Here is a 6,000-nt window from a genome sequence, read left to right as displayed (position 1 = left end):
GAAGCCAACTTTTTCACTCTCCTCTTTCACTTTCATCAGAGGCTTTTTAGTTCTTCTTCACTTTCTGCCATAAGGGTGGTGTCATCAGCATATCTGAGGTTATTGATATTTCTCCTGGCAATCTTGATTCCAGCTGTGCTTCTTCCAGCCCAGCATTTCTCATGATGTACTCTGCTTATAAGTTAAATAAGCAGGGTGACAATATATAGCCTTGACGTACTCCTTATCCTATTTGGAACCAGTCTGTTGTTCCATGTCCAGTTCTAACTGTTGCTTCCTGACCTGCATACAGATTTCTCAAGAGGCAGGTCACGTGGTCTGGTATTCCCATCTGTTTAAGAATTTTTCACAGTTTGTGGTGATCCATGCGATTCGTGGGGTTGCAAAGAGTCGGACACGACTGAGAAACTGAACTGAACTGATCTGAACACAGTTAAAGGATTTGGCATAGTCAAAATAGCAGAAATAGATGTTTTTCTGGAACTCTCTTGCTTTTTCAATGATCCAGCGGATGTTGGCAATTTGATCTCTGGTTCCTCTGCCTTTTCTAAAACCAGCTTGAACATCTGGAAGTTCACGGTTCATGTATGCCTTCTCAGCATAACACAGTAATTGCACTTGGTAAAAGTCTTATACACAGTTTACTAATTGATTAAAAATAATTTTTTCAAAAGGCCATATTCCAGATGGAGGTTTTCAATTCATATCAAAGGAAAGTTCCATGTATTTTTGGAATTTTAAATTAAAAATGGAATTAAGTAGAATAGAACTTAGAAAATATTGGTCAGGGCTTTACTAAGATTCTAAGCTTGTCACTATAAATTTAAAAATTAGTTTCTTTACCATATATTAAAATATAAAAGATAAGGAAGTAGTAACTGATGAAAATTAGATTTTACTTAAAATGAAACTCATGATTGGTCTTTATTTCCAACTTACTATGTTCTCAGACAAAAGAAACTAAAAAATTACAGCAATCTTCATCATACCTAAATAACTACAAAAATTACTTTTAAAATATAGCATATGCTCATATATCATGAAAAATGCATAAATTCAATTTTTTAAAAAGTTCTATGTGTTCTGAAAGAAAAAAATATTCATTGATACAGTCTTTCTGTACACAATCAGGCAAACATTTTCTTCTCTAGAGCATTTGATAAGTAATAAGAATTCCTTCAACCTTGAGAGCAACATGAAAACCATGACAAAGGTAAAGTTATAAAGCTGTCAGTGAGCATTGTCTATTAATTCCTGGGAACATGGCAATGATTGATAGTCATCTGTTATTTTGACCCATATCCTTCAGAAGGATCTTAGTAACCTTAGCTAGTAATTCCATTTGGTTTCTATCTTGTATAAGAATTTATTCACCATATTTATAGTCACCATAAGTGAAAGTGAAAGTGAAGTTGCTCAGTTGTGTCCGACTCTTCGCAACCCCATGGACTGTAGACCACGAGGCCCCTCTGTCCATGGGATTATCCAGGCAAGAGTACTGGAGTGGGTTGTCATTTATAGTCACCATAGAAGCCATTTAATTTCAACATCTATTCTTTCAGGAGCTTCTCCCAAAACCTTAGTAAAAGTCTCATAAAACATTAACATCCTTAGTCAAGGTCTTATTAAAAACCTGACTAAATCCAAGGGCATAGATCTCGTATATCAATATGACAATATAACCCACTAGGGAAAGGAAGTAGAGGTCTGAAAAAGACTATGGACGATCTAACCACAAAAAATAATTTGATTTATACTGAAATAATTGAATTCTTTATTCTGAATTTAATTTTCACTCAATATTTCCCTTCTAATAAGTAAAATTCTATCATATTATGTACTTAATAATATTGTACAATAATATTGTGCAACATTGTACAATAATATTGTATTAAATAATTATGTACTTAATAATAATAATTAAAAATAGGCCTTACATTTTCGAATTTGTAAGTTAGGTGAAAATAAACAGAGAAAGCAACTGAAATAAGTGTAGTCCCATATTTTAACACTAAAACTGTTAGTTTTCTTATCTAGAAAGTTTTAAAGACAATTCATTCAATAAAATGTCACAATTATTTGTATTTGTCAGCTTTGTAGAGAGTCAGTGTTCATCATTTCAGCAGAGAAATTTGACTTTTTAAATCCCTGCCATCTTCTTAAATATTTTACAAAATGCATTTTAAAGTCATTTGAAGTTTAAAATAACCTTGATTTTGCCCATTATGATATAAACTGAAGTAAGTCTTATCATACTTCTGCTTTATCTTTCTCTTTGACATTGGCTCCTTCTGTAGTACTACTTTTAATGGTTATTTCCTTCATTTGTTATTCTAGTATACTTCTAGGAAGCTCTGTTTAATGATAGCAAGCCCATGACCTTCAGGGAAATTAGCAATTCTATCCCTTTTCTGGATTCCATTTCTTAAAATTAATGCTTATAAATTCTTCACTGCCTTCAGATTTAGTCATTATTGTATGTGGCACAAAGCCAGGTTGTGGTGAAATATTTCATTCACCTGTCCCAAGATACACACAAAATCAGGGGAAAAACAGTGAACCAACAGAAAATTGTGGTTTCTTTGAGCAGTCTTATTGCACCAATAATTGTTCCCTACCATGTTAAAAGCAATCAGATTCCAAAAGTAGAATTTACTTTTATATCTGGCCAAATTAGAATGTAGTTACCAAGAAGAAATATTGCTTACATCTGTTTCTTCCCTAAATATATTGTGACATTATATAAATACCAGCTTACTTTGAATAGATGAACATAATTATTTATATATTCCTGCTTTGTAAAAAAGTTCTGCCATAATTGGGATATATTAGGTTGGATTCAAATCATGGTGTGCTCAAAGCATTTTTGAGTCATATTTTGATCCCTTGTATGAAACGAAAGTCTTTTGGTATTATTTTAAATCACTTGACAGATAAACAGCAGGACAAATTCTGCCACAATTAAGAATGAACACATGGTAAAATGAGCTGCAACCAGCCATCTGTACATAATAAACACTACCTATCCTCAAAAATAATCAGCCCTTCAATTAGCCATTGAAACTTGGACCTAAAATCTCCAATAATATGTCTGTTACTTGTTACCAACCCATTCTAAAAGTATTCCTTTTATAACAAATTATAAATGTGAAAAGCAGACATTAGACAGAGTATAATTTCCTCTGCAAAAATGTTATTGTGCTTTGAAAGTAAGAATCTTTTGCTAGATGATTTTGAAAAGAAAATGGCATACTATCCTACTATAAACTGAAAATATTGTTTATTTGGTTTGGGAAGAAAACCTTTAGATGTTAGTCATTGGTATTGCTATTTTCTTAACAATGACTTTGCAGTCATTTTGAAATAATTATTTTGATAGACAGGTACTCCTTCTCATCTACACCCCACCCTAAATTTATATTCCAAGAATTGGCAAAGCTAAAGGTCTGGCAATCTCATCCTGGCTTCACATTCCTGGTATTTTCAATGAGCTAACGGAAATTGCAGCATATGGTATACTTTGTCACACTCTTAGGTGATTTCATCTGATCTTCATATTATTTCTCAATACTCTTTTCATTAGTTTGTGTTATTGAATATTCTGGGAGGTGTGGTACTGAACTCAACTCTGTGGAATGAGCAAAACTAATCCTGAATGCATGCTATTTACCCCCAGGGAAATATACACTAAGGTCACTGCTTTAAAATACCCTTCAAGACAGAGAAACAGCTCATGATCCCCTAGAAAATGGAAATAGCAGGAAATGCAAAATATAAATCTCTAATATTTAATTAAAAAGAAAAAATAGTATATTTTTATTTGATAATTTTTTCTGTTTTACTATAGAAGTTTGGTAATATATGAAGAAAAATTGGGATTCATTTCCTGCTTTCTCTTTGCTCAGAAACTATGAATGTTATCAATATGTATTGAGATTTATAATCTCAGCTAGGCATTCTATATATTTTAAACTTTATTTTTATTCTACAAACTAGAATAATTGGAATAAAACTTGAACTCCAGTCACATAACTCTTTGCGATTTGCTGGTGCTCCTGAGCTCTCAGAAACACCAATAAATGAAATGGTTTCTTTCTTAGTGTTTTATTAAATTTGGCAAATATCTTTGAGCACCTGTGGTGTGTCAGGCAGTTTGTTATGCACTGTGAATACCGTGCTAAATAAAATAGACCCAGTTTGCTATCACCATGAAGCTGATTCACAGAGTAAAAAAAATACACAAATAACTACAATTGTGGCAAGTACCATCTGAATAAGAGTGCAAGGTATAAATATTTGGAAGAAAGAGGTAAAAATGCAAATAGAATTTTTTTTGTCCTCAAATGACCAGCAACCTTGTCTCAAAATCCAAGCTATTCTAATTAACTATTAAAGCTAAGAACAGCTTTTGTCGAAGAGTTAAGATGCATATCAGTGGAAATGATATACATGGGTAATCAGTAGGACAAGAAGTACTCATGGAACGACATTTCAAAGAAGCTTAACTAATACTTGTAGGAAAATATTTCATTCATATTATTAGTTTCCTGGGATGCAGTAAAAAAGGATCACAATATTGAGGTTGAAACAAGAGAAATGTCTTGTCTCACAGTTCTAGATGAAGGAAGTCAAAGATCAAGCAATCAACAATTTTGGTTCTTCTGAGAGCCGTGAGACAGAGTCTATTCCATGCTTCTCCTTATCGTCTGGTAATTTGCTGTGACCCTTTGGTACTCCCTGGGCCAGTTCATCACCTTCACCTCTGCCTTCGTCTTTCCTCTCTGTCCCTGCATATGTGTCTGCACCTAAATTTCTCCTTTTTATATGGACAGCAGTCATGTTGGCTTAGGACACCATCCTACTCCAGTATGACTTCATCTTAATCAATTATATCTGTAACAACCCTATTAATATTCCTAACCAAGTCATATTCTGAGTTACTGAGACAGCATCAGCATGTTGATTTTGAGGAGGTGCAATCCAACCAATAGCACTCATATTTGTAAATACCATTAAAGTACTGCACTGTCAATTCAATGTTGGCAGCAGCGTGAAGAAGGGGTTACGCTCACGTATACTGGTAGAATTCTATATTAGCAATTTGTGTTTATAAGTGGCACTTGGGCTGAAACTCTCAAAACTTTAAAATGTGCTCAACTTTTGCTTTAGGAATTCCACTTCTAGAAATCTATTATTACCTTATACAAATACATGAGTGAACAAAGATTAATACACAACTGAAGCAATAAAAAGTATGTTTTCTTGAATTCACCCCTAAGTATTTCATATTTTAGGCTATTATAACTAATATTTTTTTAATTTTCAATTTTCTTTTGATTATTTTTAAAAATATTAAATGGAAATGCAGTCAAATTTGTATATTGACTTTGTACCCCACAACAATGCTAAGCTCATTTAATCTTCCTTAAAGGTGTTTTTATATATTCATTAGGACTTTCTATAGAGAAGAATATGAATGAAGAAAATTTTATGTTTTCGTTTCCAATATGTCTTTTATTTATTTAAATTATTGCAGTTTCTGGGACTTACAGTGGGGGAAAAAAGGGTGAAAGCAAATATTCTTGCTTTTTATCAATTCTAAAGAGAAAGCACTGTATTTTTTTAAACCATTAAGTGTGATGCTAACTGTAGTTTCTTATTGTTTTGCTCTTATTCTTTAGGGTTTATTTGTGGATGCTATTGAGAAAGCCTGAGATCAGTTTATGAGGATGCCCTCATATTCTTAATTTGCTAAATGTTTTTTTAATATGCATTGAATTTGGTTTACATCTATGGAAGCTATTATATTACATTTAAATTTTTTTCTTTTCACTTCACTAATACAGTGAAAGACACGTACTGATTTTATTTATTTTTAATGTATAATTGAGATCCTTTATTTTCTATTGAGGTATAATTGACATTGTCCTTTTATACAGTTCATGAGGTTCTGATAGCAAGTAAACTGGGGTAGTTTGCCGTTCCCTCCTCCAGTGGATC

This window comes from Odocoileus virginianus, chromosome 15, assembly GCF_023699985.2.
Source record: "Odocoileus virginianus isolate 20LAN1187 ecotype Illinois chromosome 15, Ovbor_1.2, whole genome shotgun sequence".
NCBI classification, from domain to species: Eukaryota; Metazoa; Chordata; class Mammalia; order Artiodactyla; family Cervidae; genus Odocoileus; species Odocoileus virginianus.
Note: the sequence above shows the minus strand (reverse complement) of the source record.